This window comes from Bos grunniens, chromosome 7 (assembly GCF_055505025.1).
Source record: "Bos grunniens cultivar Pamir isolate PY7600 chromosome 7, Bosgru_T2T1.0, whole genome shotgun sequence".
NCBI classification, from domain to species: Eukaryota; Metazoa; Chordata; class Mammalia; order Artiodactyla; family Bovidae; genus Bos; species Bos grunniens.
In genome coordinates, this window is record NC_141171.1 from 47,931,642 (window position 1) to 47,950,086 (window position 18,445).

The window sequence follows — 18,445 nt, forward strand, 5'->3', positions numbered from 1 at the left end:
ACCTGATTCTAGATCTGGAGCAGAAAAGCTAAGATGGGCATGGGCCAGCCTGTCTCACACCCAGAGGGGGCGGCTTGGAAGCTGCCAAATCCTACTTGGGTCATGACAAAAGGACTCTCCAGGGAACTCAGCAAGGGTCCCACTGGCTAAAGGTGAGACAAATTGTGTTTCAGTAATGATGAAAATCGCAGTGGGTTGAAAGCCAATGAGTTCAGTTCAGTTCAGTCACTCAGTCGTGTCCAGCTCTTTGCAACCCCATGGACTAGAGCACGCCAGGCTTCCCTGTCTATCATCAACTCCTGGAGCTTGCTCAAACTCATGTCCATCGAAGCCCAATAAATATATTTAAGCCCATGATTTTATAACATTAAAAAATAATCACCATCAGAGAATGACAGGAAACCACTTCATTGTCTGGAAAACCAGTAAATAAATGAAAAGAACCAAGCATCTTCCTAGCTTTCCTGTGTGAACTGTATTGCAAGTAGTCAAAGAGTAGAAGAGGACAGGTTGAATATAAAATATTTCAACAAATAAACTAATGAAATGTCTGTTTTTTTTTTTTTTTTTTATGTTTGATGGCTATCAGCTTTTAAGCTTCAGTCTTCTTTGACCTTTTGCCCCACACCTGGGCAAGCTGATAAGACTGGATGTTCTCTCCTTGGGCACCTATTGAAAGTTCAAACCACACAAGTCCTATCCAGGCACAGAAACCCTTACCTCAGTCTCACCTTCTTATCAAAATAAAAACCCTAAGCCAGTGTCCTTTCTTTGGTCTCTCAAGTCATTTTTTGGGTTAGCTGAGAAAATCAGTCATGCTCTTCCAGAAGCTTCATTATATAAATAATAAGCCTTTTTATTCCCTCTTGGTGTGTGCATGTGTCTGTGTGAGTGTGTGTGTCTGTGTGAGTGTGTTTGTATGTGTGTAATATGTTATCAGTCTTGACATCCAAACCAGTTTTGGATGGATATTCATTCTTTCTTTTCAGAATGAGCTCATCATAAACTAAAAGGAAAAAGTAAACTTAGAAGATTGCCATTTATAACGCATAATTTAGAAAAATGTATCTAAATCCTGCTGCTGCTTCTGCTGCTAAGTCGCTTTAGTTGTGTCTGGCTCTGTGTGACCCCATAGATGGCAGCCCACCAGGCTCCCCTGTCCCTGGGATTCTTCAGGCAAGAACACTGGAGTGGGTTGCCATTTCCTTCTCCAGTACATGAAAGTGAAAAGTGAAAGTGAAGTCACTCAGTCGTGTCCGACCCTCAGTGACCCCATGGACTGCAGCCTTCCAGGCTTCTCCATCCATGGGATTTTCCAGGCAAGAGTACCGGAGTGATCTAAATGCTAGCATAAAATTAGAGACACAGCAGACATGTGTTCCTCCTATAGTTTTGGTAGAATCTGAATCTCTGTTTGTGTGAGTGTATACTCAGAACAAGTTAAGACATGATAAATCTGGTACTCATAACCCTGCTTGTGGAAATATACACTTGTACTATTTTTCTGGAAAGAAATTTGGGAATAAATTTTAAGAAACTTCAGAGTTGTAAAGTTCTGTGTCACATACCTTGCAGATATAAAATCTAAGCAATGATTAGTGGTGGTAAAAACTTATGCCTAAATAGTTACAGCATAGTAATATAGGATCATTTAAAGTAGTTAAAGGAGAAGGATATGCAATGTCTAAGTGTAAAGGAAAAGAGTGAATGACATGCAGCAAATTAAAAGAAGATTTTGAAAAAACGTAATGAGCATAAATCTTTAAAAACATGCCATAGTGTTGTGTTTTTTTTTAAAAAGCAAGAAACAAATAAGTGTTTAAAATGGTTACATAGATGAATAGTAAAAAACCTGGGGGGAAATTCAGCAATGCAAATTCTATGACTCCTGATGAAAACAGCTGTTTGGGAACCCTTCTTCAGTCAGCCTGTGAGAAATGAGGGTTCCTTAGCAAAGTCAGCAGGCAGCACTTACCACATTCTGAGGTTTCATGTTCACTGAAGACTGGGTCTAGAAACCTCATTCCTTCGTCCAAATACTCTTGCAGTAAGTAGGGAAAGGAACCTTAACATTCCCCAAAGGGGATGATAATAGAGAATGCCCTCAGCTTTTCAAATAAAGGATGCAGGTCAAGTTATCATCATCATCATCTTTGATTCTGTGCTTGTCAGGGAGGAGCTCATCCCAGTCCCAGGGCCCCTGAGGTGCTGAAAGGCAACTTTTCATATCACATAAGAGCACACACATGAGAATTTTAGTGTCCTGGCAAGACTCTAAGTTCTACAGTAGTGAGTGTATATCTGTCCTAATCCCTACTGGAGCCCTGGCTCCCAGCCCAGAGCCTGCACACAGAGAGGATCAGATTAATACTTGTCAAATGGATGAACAAATGATCCTGTAACAGATGTGCTCCTTGGGAACCAATTCTCCAGTGTTTAAGTTTTCTTTATCTAGCTAGAGATGGACTGAAATTATCTCTAGGAAAGGATTCTATATGTCCTACACCAACCTAATGGATTGATATTAAATGTGGGCAGCCTTGGAGAAGGGAATGGAAACCCATTCCAATATTTTTGCCTAGAGAATCCCATGGACAGAGGAGCCTGGTGAACTACAATCCATGGGGTTATAAAGAGTTGGAAACAACTGAGCTACTAACACACTGTGGGCAGCCTACTACTTCAATATTAATGCTATCTACCATTTATTGTATGCTACAAGGCATATAAATAAGTGCTGAGTATTTCATATTCATTATGTCTAATACTTGAACCATAGAGAATTTAAGTTGCTGGACTGAGACCACAGAGCTGCAAGCTTCCAAGTCAAGGTGAAACTGTATGTTTCCATAGCCCACATGCAGTCATAGGGATAAAATTAAGAAAAGAGAGAAGATGAAAATTATCTCTAGATGTCTCCACCGAAGGGAATGAATAAGTAAGAATATCATCAACAGGCAGTGAGATTAAGTTGGTGGGAAATTCAGAAAACTCCCTGATATTTCAGTTGGCTTGTTCATTTTCATTTGAAAAGGAAATAAGAAAAAATGGAGTTCTTGAATCAGATACCTTAATCCTATCTTCAGGGAAGGCAGAACATGGTGTTAGAGATGAGAATAGCTTTTTTAAAAAAGGGTGAAGCTTTTCTTGAAAAGATGAAGCACAGAGATGCTGGGGAAAATGGGGATTTGAATCAGGCAGATTTTTTTTTCAGGTTTTTTATAAACTTTGGCTGTGTGGATATTCACTATTAAATGTGAAGAGGAATGAAAAATTAATTAATGTATTAATGGGACAAAATGTTAGCAAAAATGAAACAAATATGCAAATGATTATAAATTTGAATATTTCATCTAGAAGTGTATACACATGGAACTTTAATTTGATTATTGACACTAAAGAAAGTGAAGTCGCTCAGTCATGTCCGACTCTTTGCGACCCCATGGACTGTAGCCTACCAGGCTCCTCTGTCCATGGGATTTTCAAGGTGAGAGTACTGGAGTGGGGTGCCATTTCCTTCTCCAGGGGATCTTCCCAACCCAGGGATCAAACCCAGGTCTCTTGCATTATGGGCAGACGTTTTACCATCTGAGCCACCAGGGAAGTCTGACACTAAAGATGGAAATTAAAGGATAGTTTTTATTCTTAAATATTAATCATTTAGGAGAAATGGTTAATAATGGGGAATTGAGATGTTTTCATAAATGGGGTTCAAAACCAATAATGAAAGTAAAAATTTTAAGATTAAAACAATGAAAACCTGATTGTTAAACAGAATTTAACCAGAGAATAGTGATAAAAATAATTCAAGGGTTTTATAGATGCTGACATTTTTAGAGAATTTGTAAAGTACTTACTTTTATAAGAAGAATTTATTTTGCCACCACAAGATAGAAAATGTTCTAGGTATCTTAAGGAAAGCTAAATAATATACAGATTTGCAAGACTCTTATTGACTATTACTGGCCGTTAGTTCTCAATACTGGCCGCACATTAGAATCACCTGGATAGCTAAACAGTGTTCATCTTGGATCCCTACCCTAGACTAATTAAACTAGAAACTATGGGAATGAAAATCAGTACTTTTTAAAAGCTCCCAAGATGATTATATTTTGCTGCCAGGATTGAGGATCACTAATTTAAACAATGATGAATAAGATTATGTACCTAATGAAAGTAAGAACCATGCATGATTTATTCAGCACAGTATCTGGAACATGATAGATACTCGATAAAGACTCGCTGAATGAATTGAGTAATTTAGTAATCCTGTGGCATATCTATAATTAGGGAAGCATATCAATGCTTCTCTCCCCATAATATAATTTTTTAAAATTGCCTGTGCTGAGTGATAACTTATTTTCATTTCTCCATGAGTATGTATCCAAATAGTATTTTCTGATTCATAGTCTAAAAAAATGAAAGGTCCTTTGAAATAGGGCTGAATTTGAATGTGTCTATTTCTCTCACTCAAAGGAACCAGCTAATTGTCTTGCCATCATCATAAATGGTCCCTTAGCATCTCATACAGAGTGGGACAATACTGAGATTCTGGCCCCAGGAGGCATGCATTGACACATTTTTGATGGTGACCTGCTGGAAGACATAGTCTACATCAGAACCAGTATATCCATACATGAAACAAAAAATCAGTACTTCTCTTTAATATGTAAGGTAATCTTTGATGTTTTCTGTTCTATTTTATTCATTTAAAATGGTAGTAAAATGTAATTTCATGACCCACTAGGGGATCTTCACTCACACTGAAAAACATTGCAACAATTGGACAGTACAAATAGCGTGGCCAAAGCAGAATAACAGTACTTTCCTTGCTGTGGAAGAGAAAATACATTCTCAGTGCTTATGACTAACTCATAATATCCTGGCTCATTACACTTGACAGAAATGTATATTTTATTATTTACTGTCTATTTCTTGCAATGTGAATGTATGACTCCTGAGGGGAGAACTCCCATCTGCCCTGTACACCATTGTTATCAGCAACCAGATAGAAACACAGTGCCTGGCTCATGTTAGCCACTCAAAACACGGTCATTAAATTGCTGAACAAATGAATGAATAAGTCCCTACTATAATGATTTCTCAATAACATTACATGAAATTTTCAGTTATTTTCCAAACAACTTTCATTTCCAGAGTCCTTGTCATAAAGTTTTTCATCCTCTTGAATACCCAGCTATGTCATTGTTTTAAAATATCCACTCATCCCAGGGTTCTAAAACTCATCCTACAGTTTAAAAAGTTATCTTTTTTTTGTTGTTGTTGTTGTTCATGGCCCTAAGACCTATGAAGCAAGAGAGAGAGAAAATCTATCTTTTGAATATTTTTCTAGGAATAATAATTTCTAAATATCTCGATGGAGAAGTAGGAGCCTTTGAAAGTAATTTAGTTTCCTATCAGTGTGCTGTCATGTCCCACTCTTTGCAACCTCATGGACTATAGTCCGATAGGCTCCTCTGTCCATGGAATTTTTCCAGGCAAGGGTACCAGAGTGGGTTGCCATTTCCTACTCCAGGGTGTCTTCCTGACTCAGGGATCCAACCTGCCTTTGGAAGTAAGAGAGCCATCAAATAAGGAAGCTAGGCGCTATGAACGGTGGGTACAAATGAGGCCACCAAATCACAGGGAGGTCTGGCTTGTGAGGGGGGAGACAGAAAAACTGAAAATGACCAGTAATTACGCACACAGTGAAGGGAATGAAGAAACAAAGGGCTACATGGTAGGGGACCTGGGAGCACGAATGCAACCCAGGGAAAGAGAGAACAGAGGAAAAGATGAGAGTATAGATCTATGGCTGTCCATCCATGTACACATAGAGCATACCACAGATAATCGCATAAGTCTGTGTCAGCCAGTTCTCATGGGGCTGAGTGATTCATGAGATTCATCTCAGAGATTTGTTGCACTTGGAGATTTATAGACCGAGTTTCTGGTGTTGATGGAGGTTGCAAATCCATTCATTCACATAGTCAGTGAATATTTATTGAATATTTGTCTTGTGTAAGTATTATAAAGAGAATGGCCAGTACAATAGATGCATTACCTGTCCTCATGAAATTTTTATTCTAATGAGGGATTTATACTGATAACAGTAATAAATTAATTACACAATTAACCATGGATCACAATTTAAAAGATTATGGAGATAGCCAATGGTACTGTAAATATTTGAACTATGATCTGAGGCATGAAGAGGAGCAGAGCATTCCAAGTAGAGAGGACGGTATTTGCAAAGGCCCTGTGGCAGTGATGTCTGTTCTATGTGAGGACAGTGTGGCTGGAACGTAGCTAGTGAGAGCAGGATCACTAGGGAAGTGAGCAGGGTCTGGGCCATGCGGGAACTCGCAGGCATACTGTTGAGTTGAGTCACTCACTTGTGTCCGACTCTTTGTGACCCCATGGACTGCAGCACACCAGGCCTCCCTGTCCATCACCAACTCCTGGAGTTTACTCAAACTCATGTCCATTGAGTCCGTGATGCCATCCAACCATCTCACCCTCTGTCATCCCCTTCTCCTCCTGCCTTCAATCTTTCCCAGCATCAGGGCCTTTTCAAATGAGTCAGTTCTTTGAATCAGTGGCCAAAGTATTGGAATTTCAGCTTCAGCATCAATCCTTCCAATGAATTTTCAGGACTGATTTCCTTTAGGATGGACTGGTTGGATCTCCTTGAAGTCCAAGGGACTCTCAAGAGTCTTCTCCAACACCACAGTTCAAAAACATCAATTCTTCAGTGCTCAGCTTTCTTTATAGTCCAACTCTCCCATCCATACATGACCACTGGAAAAACCATAGCTTTGACTAGATGGACCTTTGTTGGCAAAATAATGTCTCTGCTTTTTAATAAGCTCTCTAGGTTGGTCATAACTTTCCTTCCAAGGAATAAGCGTCTTTAATTTCATGGCTGAAATCACCATCTGAAGTGATTTTGGAGCCCCCAAAAATAGTCAGCCACTGTTTCCACTGTTTCCCCATCTATTTGCCATGAAGTGATGGGACCAGATACCATGATCTTCATTTTCTGAATGTTGAGTTTAAACCAGCTTTTTCACTCTCCTCTTTCACTTTCATCAAGAGGCTCTTTAGTTCTTCTTCACTTTCTGCCATAAGGGTGGTGTCATCTGCATACCAGATGAGGTTATTGATTCCAGCTTGTGTTTCTTCCAGCCCAGCGTTTCTCATGATGTACTCTGCATATAAGTTAAATAAGCAGGGTGACAATAAACAGCCTTGATGTATTCCTTTCCCAATTTGGAACCAGTTTGTTGTTTCATGTCCAGTTCTAACTGTTGCTTCTTGACCTGCATACAGATTTCTTAGGAGCCAGGTCAGGTGGTCTGGTATTCCCATCTCTTTCAGAATTTTCTACAGTTTGTTGTTATCCACACAGTCAAAGGCTTTGGCATGGTCAATAAAGCAAAAGTAGATATTTTTCTGGAACTCTCTTGCTTTTTCGATTATCCAACGGATGTTGGCAATTTGATCTCTAGATCCACTGCCTTTTCTAAATCTAGCTTGAACATCTGGAAGTTTACAGTTCACATACTGTTGAAGCCTGGGTTGGAGAATTTTGAGCATTACTTCACTAGCGTGTTGCCTGGAAAATCCCATGGACGGAGGAGCCTGGTAGGCTGAAGTCCATGGGGTCGCTAAGAGTCGGACACGGCTGAACAACTTCACTTTAACTTTTCACTTTCATGCATTGGAGAAGGGAATAGCAACCCACTCCAGTGTTCTTGCCTGGAGAATCCCAGGGACGGGGGAGCCTGGCGGGCTGCCGTCTATGGGGTCGCACACAGTCGGACACGAATGAAGTGACTTAGCAGTAGCGTGTTAGATGAGGGCAATTGTGCAGTAGTTCGAGCATTCTTTGGCATTGTCTTTCTTTAGGATTGGAATGAAAGCTGACCTTTTCCAGCCCTAAATTGGGGACAACACTGGGCAGCAGCCTCGCTGTCTGCAGCATGAGCTCGAGCTGGAGCTACACCACCTTTTTGACCAGTGGAGGCCAGGTGCAGCTGTCCGGTGCGGTGAGTGGATGCAAAGACGCGTGGGTGTCAGAGGAGCTCCTGGTGCTGCTGCACGCGGGGCCAGGAGCTGGGTGGAGCTGCAGGCCTGGGCGCCCGGTTTGGCACTCTGCCGGGAGCCCCTCTGGGCCCAGGCCGTGCTAGAGGTGGAACACGGACCCAGCAGTGATGAGACCCAGGCAGGGCTGCTGTTGCTGCTGCCCTGTACTTGTGCCTAAGTGAGCCCGCTGCCGCCCTTCTACTGGTCTCTGGCCGGAAGGCTGCGGGCGTGTAGGCTGGAGCTGGGCGCCAAGCACAGGTTGCTGCTGGATGCTGCGGGCCAGGTGTTCTCCTGGGGCATGGGCAGGCATGGACAGCTGGACCATGGGACCCTGGAGGCAGAGCCAAAGCCGAGGCTGTTAGAGGCCCCATGGCTGAAGGGCATACTGAGAATTTTCTATTTTCTCCTATGAGAAATGGGAATCCACTCAAAGGTCCGGAACAGAGTTCAGAGGGGCGGCACTATGGAGGGATCAGGAGCAGGATTTAATACGAGTATATCTGTGTCAGGCTGATTCTGTGGCAAGTATTCCAGCTTGCTAGTTGTCAGGTGCTGCGAACCTCTCATTCTTATTCTAACTTGTATGATTTTGTTAGGGACAGCAGCTTTAGTTCTGTTACTGAATGATCTTTCCAGCATGTCTCTGAATCTGTCCAATTTACTGTGCAGAGAAGTTCCCCAGTTTAAACCACTTCTCATTAGAGAATGATTTAAAAAGAAAAAAAAAAAAAAGAAGAAGAAGCTCTGCCTGTCTGTTACTACTGAAGAAAATGTTCTTGAGAGAGGCTCACCTTAATCTTGGGTCTGTAACTCCTGCACTCCAGTAATGATTTGCAATAAATCTGCTTAAATCCTCATCGTGTCTCCCTTTTAATCCTCGGCTCCATCCCTACATATCAAGCTTGGGAAGACACAAATCCTCTCATTTATCAAAAGAAACCCACAGCTCTATAACCTGAGAGTGTAGTTCCATCTGTACAGGAGGGTGGTTAAATACAGCTTTGTGAAATTTTGGTGAAAATGGAATTTTACTTTGCAGATGAGGAAAGTAAGAGGCAGAGGGTTTGGGACTCTTTAACAGTCCATAGGGCCCTGTCTAGACAGCTAAGATGCATCCTTCTAGGGTTTTTATATTGCTTTGCAGATTAGATCAAATTTGATTTGATTATGAACCATTCTTTCTTAAAAAAAAAAAAAAGAAACATTCTTGGAAAAATTCAGGTGTGAAATCTGAACATTAGTGGGAACATTTGAGTTTAGTTACCACATCTAGCAATGAGGAAAGAGTGGGGAAACTTCTTTTAAATATTTATTAAGCAGTTATTGATCATCAGGTACTGTGCCAAAGCTTTAGAGGCACTACCTTATTTTACCCTTGTTACTGTTCTATGAAGTAGATGCTATTAACAGTCTTCATTTTACAGGTGAAGGAAAATGAGACTCAAAATGATTAATTCAGTGCCTGGGATTGGTAGAATCAAGATCTGAACACTGTCTAAACAAACTAAGGGGCATCCCTTGTGGCTCATCTGGTAAAGAAACTGCCTGCAATGTGGGAGACCTGGGTTCAATCCCTGGGTTGGGAAGATACCCTGGAGAAGGGAAAGGCTACTACCTACTCCAGTATTCTGGCCTAGAGAATTCCATGGACTGTATAGTACATGGGTTCACAAAAAGTTGGACATGACTGAGTGACTTTCGCTACTAAACAAACCAAACACCCTCTCTTTTAATTCCAATACATACCATAACATTAACTGCCTAAAATGTATTAATACCAGGCCAGTTTTGACAGGCTCCTAGTATTGTCTAATAATGTAATGTTAATAACTCAGGCTGGCATCTAGGAAAGATAGTGACTTGACCTTAGAAGTTGAATCCCCTCCCTTCCATTTATTCCCTCCCTTAAATTGACCTGGTGGCTCAGACAGTAAAGAATCCACCTGCAATGTGGAAGACCTGGGTTCGATCCCTGGGTTGGGAAGATCCCCTAAAGGAGAGCATGGCAACCCACTCCAGTATTTTTGCCTAAAGAGTCCCCATGGATTCTTCATGTAGCCTGGCGGCTACAGTCCATGGGGTTGCAAAGAGTCGGACACGACTGAGCAACAAAGCACAGCACACACTAACCAGAAAAAACAAAGAATCCCGAAACGGGGAAGAAACCGGCATCAATACAGGAAATCAGAGTTGACTCCATACCCATATCAGAAACCTGCAGGAATTTCTGATACAGTATGGAAATCACACATGAAAAGAAGTAGGACAGTTATAAGGGAACTTAGCAGAAATGAGTCTGCCAAATCCTTAACAGCCTCTAATTTGGACTCTCAGTGGGAGAGGACGCGGCAGCCTACAGGACTGAGGAGTCTCCCTCAGAGTCCCTCCCACACTGGGGATCAGGCAACAGCAGTCAGCTCAGCAGGCAGAGGTTCCATCAGAGAAAAAGCCCTGGGGAGGTGAACTACATATTGAGAGGAAATTCAAGAGCAGCTAGGTTGGAGAAGGAAATGGCAACCCACTCCAGTACTCTTGCTTGGAGAACCCCTTGGACAGAGGAGCCTGGTGGGCTACAGTCTATGGAGTCGCAGAGTTGGACACGACTGAGTGACTAACACACACACAAAATTGAGGAGATACTTGGTGCCAGAGCACACTTTATCTACTCTCCCATCTCCTGCAGGAAGCAGGATGGGCTAGTCAGCACCTGGGAGGCAGGATGGCTTGCCCCGGCCCCCATCCCCTCTGGAAATCTTGGGGCCTCAGTGCCTACAACAGCTGGCCTTGGGCAAATAAAAGGCTAAGTTGTTTAAAACAAAACAAAAGACAAACAAAACAAAAGAACAGCTAGGTGTATTTTTTTTTCTCTCCATCCCTAATATCAATAAGGTAACAAAACATTACCTACAGCAAACATTTCGATCAGAACACCATATTCATTCGGAATACAATCTTCCTAAGTAAGATAGTTTGTTTCAAGGAATGGAACATGCATTTGTTTCTTAGCCTTGGGATAACACAGGGAAGATTCCATTGGCATTCGTGGTGCTTGGTTTTGAAAGTGTGGAAATTTGGTTCATATTCCTTCTTTTTCCCCTATCTGTAAGTTCTTCCCATGCCCAGGTTATAAGACCCAGCTCAATTGCCCATTTTTTCATAAAACCATTACTAACCTCCTTAATTTTTATCTCCCTAAGCCAGGAGTGCTATCTACATCCTTTTATGTCTCTTTGCTAATTGTTGTTGTTGTTTTATAATTCCTAAAATTATAGTTCTATAGGGTGAAAAATCAAAACTAAATACTAGGGGTGGGGTGCAAGATGAAAATATATCTCCCGGCACTCCAGAGATAGTCATCTACATCAGCAGATAGAAGTTCTTTCTGCCATTCTCTTCATTCAGTTCAGTTCAGATGCTCAGTTGTGTCCAACTCTGTGCAACCCCATGGACTGCAGCACGCCAGGCCTCTCTGTCCATCACCAACTCCCAGAGTTTAGCAAACTTATGTTCATTGACTCGGTGATGCCATCCAACCATCTCATCCTCTGTCATCCCCTTCTCTCACCTTCAATCTTTCCTAGCATCAGGATCTTTTCAAATGAGTCAGCTCTTCGCATTAGGTGGCCAAAGTATTGGAGCTTCAGCTTCAGCATCAGTCCTTCCAATGAACACTCAGGACTGATCTCCTTTAGGATGGACTGGTTGGATCTCCTTGCAGTCCAAAGGACTCTCAAGAGTCTTCTCCAACACCACAGTTCAAAAGCATCAATTCTTTGGCGCTCAAGTTTCTTTATAGTTCAACTCTCACATCCATACATGACCACTGGAAAAACCATAGCCTTGACTAGATGGACATTTGTTGGCAAAGTAATGTCTCTGCTTTTTAGTATTGTAATTATCTTCATTACTTCCAGCATAGTTTGGCCCCAGGTAAATAACAGGGAGGGAACACAGCCCCACCCATCAACAGAAAGTTGGATTAAAGATTTACTGAACATGGCCCTGCCCTTCAGAACAAGACCCAATTTCCCCCTCAGTCAATCTCTCCCATCAAGAAGCTTCCATAAGCCTCTTATCCTTCTCCATCAGAGGGCAAATAGACTGAATACCACAATCACAGCAAACTAACCAATCTGATCACATGGACCACAGTCTTGTCTAACTCAATGAAACTATGAGCCATGCCGTGTAGGGCCACCCAAGTTGGACAGGTCATGGTGGAGAGTTCTGACAAAACATGGTCCACTGGAGAAGGGAATGGCAAATCACTTCAGTATTCTTGCCTTGAGAACCCCATGAACAGTATGAAAAGGCGAAAAGATAGGACACTGAAAGATGAACTCCCCAGGTCGGTAGGTGCCCAAATGCTACTGGAGAAGAGTGGAGAAATAACTCCAGAAAGAATGAGGAGATGGAGCCAAAGTGAAAACACCACCCAGTTGTGGATGTGACTGGTGAAGGGAGTAAGTCTGATACTGTAAAGAGCAATGTTGCATAGTAACCTGGAATGTTAGGTCCATGAATCAAGGCAAATTGGAAGTGGTCAAACAGGAGATGGCAAGAGTGAACAGCAACATTTTAGGAATCAGTGAACTAAAATGGACTGGAATAGGTGAATTTAACTCAGATGACCATTATATCTACTACTGTGGGCAAGAATCCCTTAGAAGAAATGGAGTAGCCATCATAGTCATCAAAAGAGTTCGAAATGCAGTACTTGGATGCAGTCTCAAAAATGACAGAATGATCTCTGTTCATTTCCAGGGCAAACCATTCAGCATCACAGTAATCTAAGTCTATGCCCTGACCAGTAATGCTGAAGAAGCTAAAGTTAAACAGTCCTATGAAGACCTACAAGACCTACAAGACCTTCTAGAAGACCTACAAGACCTTCTAGACCTCCTACAAGACCTACAATACCCAAAAAAGATGTCCTTTTCATTATAATGGACTGGAATGCAAAAGTAGAAACTCAAGAAATACCTGGAGTAACAGGCAAATTTGGCCGTGGAGTACAGAATGAAGCAGGGCAAAGGCTAATAGAGTTTTGCCAAGAGAACCCACTGATCATAGCAAATACCCTCTTCGAACAACACAAGAGAAGACTCTACACATGGACATCACCAGATGGTCAACACTGAAATCATATTGATTATATTCTTTGCAGCCAAAGATGGAGAAGTTCTATACAGTTAGCAAAAACAATTCCAGGAGCTGACTGTGGCACAGACCATGAACTTGTTTTTACCAAATTCAGACTTGAGTTGAAGAAAAAAGGGAAAACCACTAGAACATTCAGGTATGACCTAAATTAAATCCCTTATGATTATACAGTGGAAGTGACAAATAGATTCAAGGGATTAGATCTGATAGACAGAGTGACTGAAGAACTATGGACAGAGGTTCATGACAATATACAGGAGGAAGGGATCAAGACCATCCCTAAGAAAAAGAAATGCAAAAAGGCAATATGGTTGTCTGAGGAGGCCTTACAAATAGCTGAGAAAAGAAGAGAAGTGAAAGGAAAAGGAGAAAAGGAAAGATATACCCATTTGAATGCAGAGTTCCAAAGAATAGCAAGGAGAAATACGAAAGCCTTCCCCAGCAATCAATGCAAAGAAATAGAGGAAAACAATAGAATGGGAAAGTCTAGAGATCTCTTCAAGAAAGTTAGAGATAACAAGGGAACATTTTATGCAAAGATGGGCTCGATGAAGGACAGAAATGGTATGGATCTAACAGAAGCAGAAGATATTAAGAAGTGGTTACAAGAATACACAGAACTATCAAAAAAATCTTCATGACCCAGATAATCATGATGGTGTGATCATTCACCTAAAGCCATACATCCTGGAATGCGAGGTCAAGTGGGCCTTAGGAAGCATCACTATGAACAAAGCTAGTGGAGGTGATGGAATTCTCTTTGAGCTAGTTCAAATCCTGAAAGATGATGCTGTAAAAGTGCTGCACTCAATATGCCAGCAAATTTGGAAAACTCAGCAGTGGCCACAGGACTGGAAAGGGTCAGTTTTCATTCAAATCCCAAAGAAAGGCAATGCCAAAGAATGTTCAGACTACCGCACAATTGCACTCATCTCACATTCTGTAAAATAATGCTCAAAATTCTCCAAGCCAGGTTTCAACAGTACATGAACCATGAACTTCCAGATGTTCAAGCTAGATTTAGAAAAGTCAGAGGAACCAGAAATCAAATTGCCAACATCCGTTGGATCATCAGAAAAGCAAGAGAGTTCCAGAAAAACATCTACTTCTGCTTTATTGACTATGCCAAAGCCTTTGACTGTGTGGATCACAACAAACTGTGGAAAATTCTGAAAGAGATGGGAATACCAGACCACCTGACCTGCCTCTTGAGAAATCTGTGTACAGGTCAGGAAGCAACAGTTAGAACTGGACATGCAACAACAAACTGATTCCAAATAGGGAATGGAATATGTCAAGGCTGTATATTGTCACCCTCCTTATTTTATTTATATGCAGATTACATCACACGAAATGCTGGGCTGGATGAAGCACAAGCTGGAATCAAGATTGCCGGGAAAAATATCAATACCCTCAGGTATGCAGATGACACCACACTTACAGCAGAAAGCAAAAAAGAACTCTAGAGCCTCTTGATGAAAGTGAAAGAGGAGAGTGAAAAAGTTGGCTTAAAACTCAACATTCAGAAAAGTAGGATCATGGCATCCGGTCCCATCAATTCATGGCAAACAGATGGGGAAACAGTGGCTGATTTTATTTTGGGGCTCCAAAATCACTGTAATTGGTGACTGCAGCCGTGAAATTAAAAGACGCTTGCTCCTTGGAAGAAAAGTTATGACCAAACTAGACAGCATATTCAAAAGCAGAGACGTTACTTTGCCAACAAAGGTCCATCTAGTCAAAGCTATGGTTTTTCCAGTAGACATGTATGGATGTGAAAGTTGGACTATAAAGAAAGCTGAGTGCCGAAGAATTGATGCTTTTGAACTGTGGTGTTGAAGACTCTTGAGAGTCCCTTGGACTGCAAAGAGATCCAACCAGTCCATCCTAAAGGAAATCAGTCCTGAATATTCATTGGAATGACTTATGCTGAAGCTGAAACTCCAGTGTTTGGCTACCTGATGTGAAGAACTGACTCATTTGAAAAGACCCTGATGCTGGGAAAGATTGAAGGCGGGAGGAGAAGGGGTCGACAGAGGATGAGATGGTTGGATGGCATCACTGACTCAATGGACATGAGTTTGAGTTAACTCCGGGAGTTGGTGATGGACAGGGAGGCCTAGAGTGCTCCTGTTCATGGGGTCGCAAGGAGTCAGACACGACTGAGCGAATGAACTGAACTGTACATTGTTCTGCCTCTTGCCTCATTTGTTTTAGCATGTATCTTGGAGACTATTCTACATCAGACATAGAGATCCTCCTGGTTTATTTCCTTGGCTATCTAGCATTACAGTCATGTGTCCTTTTGAATCCCACTGTTGTAACTGTATTGCTGCTGTATAAATGCACATCTTATTGACCTTGAGATCTAGTGTCCACATACTTCTCCACTTGATTTTATTTTATTAATAACAGAGACTATCTGTTATCCTTTGTTACATTTCCTTAGGGTTATTATCATCTTAGGGCTTCCCTGGTAGCTCAGCTGGTAAAGAATCGCCTGCAGTGCAGGAAACCCCAGTTCCATTTCTGGACTGGGAAGATCCCCTGGAGGAATGTGTGGCAACCCTCTCCAGTATTCTTGCCTGGAGAATCCCCCTGGATAGAGGAGCCTGGCAGGCTACAGTCTATAGGCTCACAGAGAGTCAGACCAGACTGAGAAGCTGAGCACAGCAGGGCATTATCATCTTAGGGTAGAAGTATGAAATAATTAAATTGTGAGCTCTGTCAATGTGCTATTTTGTTATAGGGTAACAGGGTTGGTTTTTTTTTTTTTTCTATTGTTGTTAATTTCAGTATACTTTATAAGCAATAACATGGTCAAATCTTAAGTGTTCAGTTTGATAAGTTCTGACAGTTGTCACTACTAGGCAAAATAAGATATGAAGTGTTTTTTTCACCCTGGAAAACTCCCTCATGCAGCCTTCCAGTCAATTTTTAACTGTCTCCCACACCAGAGGCAATGATTTTCTGATTTCTAGCATCATGTATGAATTTTCTATGTTCTTATACTTAAGTGAAAAAACATAGTATGTATTCTTTTGTTCCTTTTCATTGCTGAGTAATACCAACTTTCATGTGGAACGTACAGCAGTGCTAATTATATTTTTCATGTTCATTATATTCCTAGTACTTGTGTATCTCGCAATGGGAAGTCTGTAGTACCTCCTGACCCCCATTCATCCAGTTCCCCCTCCCGCACCCGCCACCCCATCTTTGTTGTTGTTCGGTCACTTCAGTTGTGTCCAACTCTTTTGCGACCCCACGGACTTTAGCCTGCCAGGCTTCTCTGTCCAAGGGCTTTTCCCAGAAAGAATACTGGAGTGGGTTGCCATTTCATTCTCCAGGGGCTCTTCCTGGACCAAGGCTCAAATCCAAGTCTCCTGCATTGGCAGGTGGATTCTCTGCCACTAAACTACCAGGGAAGCCCTACACCACCTTTGGTAATCACAAATCTAATCTCTTTTTTTATGTTTGTTTGTTTTTGAAGTACAACTGACCTACAATACAAGTTAGTTCCTGTTATAAAACATAGTAATTTTTACTATGCATTTTGAAATGATCACAATATTAAGTCCAGTCACAATATGTCACTATATAAAGACATTACTTACTGCCTATATTCCTCACCCCCTTCACGGGTCACTGCCGTGTTGTGGCTAAGATGTTTGCAGAACTCAATGAAGCTATGAGCCATGCCATGTGCATGGTTGGGCAACATCACCAACTCAATGGACATGAACTTGGGCAAACTCTGGGAGATGATGAAGGACAGGGAAGCCTGGAGTGCTGCAGTCCATGGGGTCGCAAAGAGTCAAAGATGACAACTGAGCAACAGCAATAAATGTACCTCACACTGTACATTTTTAAATCATGACTCATTTATTTTGCAACTGGAAGTTTGTACCTCTTAGTCTCCTTCAACTATTTCTTTCTTCCCCATACCTTTCTCTCTGTTTGTTTGTGTAAATAATTCTGTTTCTTTTCTGTTATATTGGTTCATTTATTTTGTTTTTTAGATTCCACATGTTAGTAAAATAATAGTGTTTATTTCTTTGTCTGGCTTATTTTACTTACCATAATACTCTCTAGATCTATGTTATGGCAAATGGCAACATTCTGTTATTTTTGTGGCTTAGTAATATTCCATTTTTTGTGTGTGTATATGTGAGATATATATATAATCTTTTCATACTCTTTATCTATTCATCTGTTGATGGGCACTTGGATTGCTTCCATAGCTTGGCTATTATAAATACTGCTTCAATGAACATAGGGGTACATATATCTTTTCTAATGAGTGTCTTTGTTTGGATAAATATCCAGAAGTAGAATTGCTGAATCATATGGTAGTTCTACTTTTCTTTTTTTAAAGAATCTTCAAACTGTTTTCCATAGTGGCTGCACCAATTTACATTCCTTCCCACAGTGCATAAAGGTGACTTTTTCTGCACATTCCTACTGACGCTTGTTATTTACTATCTTCTTGATGATAGCCATTATGACAGGTGTGAAGTGATATCTCATTGTGATTTAGATTTGCATTTCTCTAATCATTAGTGATTTTAGTCTAGAAATTTTATGGTTTCATGTCTTAAATTTAAGTTTTAAATCCATTTTGAATTTATTTCTTTGCATGGTGTGAGAAAGTAGTCCAGTTTGGTTCTTTTGCATACAGTTGTCCAGTTTTCCCAATACCCTTTACTGAAGAGTCTGTCTTTTCCTTATTTCATATTCTTGGTTCTTTTGTCATTAATTACCAATGTCAACGTGGGTTCATTCTGGGCTCTCTTTTCTGTTCCATTGATTTATGTGTCTGTTTTTGTTCAAGTACCATACTGTTTTGATGACTATAGCTTTGTAGTATAGTTTTAAACCATTTTGCTTCTGTAGTCCATTTGTTTCTGTGGCTGTAGATACTTTTACTACTCTTGTCTTTTAATGGTCCTCCTTTTTTACATGATTGATTTACTATCTTTACTGTATATTTGCCTTTAACAGTGAGCCTTCCTCTTTCATACTTTTTGAGTTTAGTGTTGTACCTTTCTTCATTTAGAAAAGTTCCTTTAACATTTCTTATAAAGCTGTTTTGGTGGTGCTGAACTCTTTCAGCTTTTGCTTGTCCGTGAAACTTTTGATTTCTCAAATGTCAAATATGAAATAAAGCTTTGCCAGGTAGAGTATTCTTGGTTGC

The 18,445-nt window shown here is 41.0% G+C and overlaps 1 long non-coding RNA gene across 1 annotated transcript in view; it reads left to right on the forward strand.

Moving 5' to 3' along the window:
* The first annotated feature begins 7,676 nt into the window (after window positions 1-7,676).
* The window catches only part of LOC147369416 (uncharacterized), a 133,309-nt gene continuing 122,540 nt past the window's right edge, over window positions 7,677-18,445 (forward strand). Inside the window, exon 1 of the long non-coding RNA XR_015167445.1 lies at window positions 7,677-8,051. This is a non-coding gene — a long non-coding RNA (uncharacterized LOC147369416). The remainder of the gene's footprint in view (window positions 8,052-18,445) is intronic.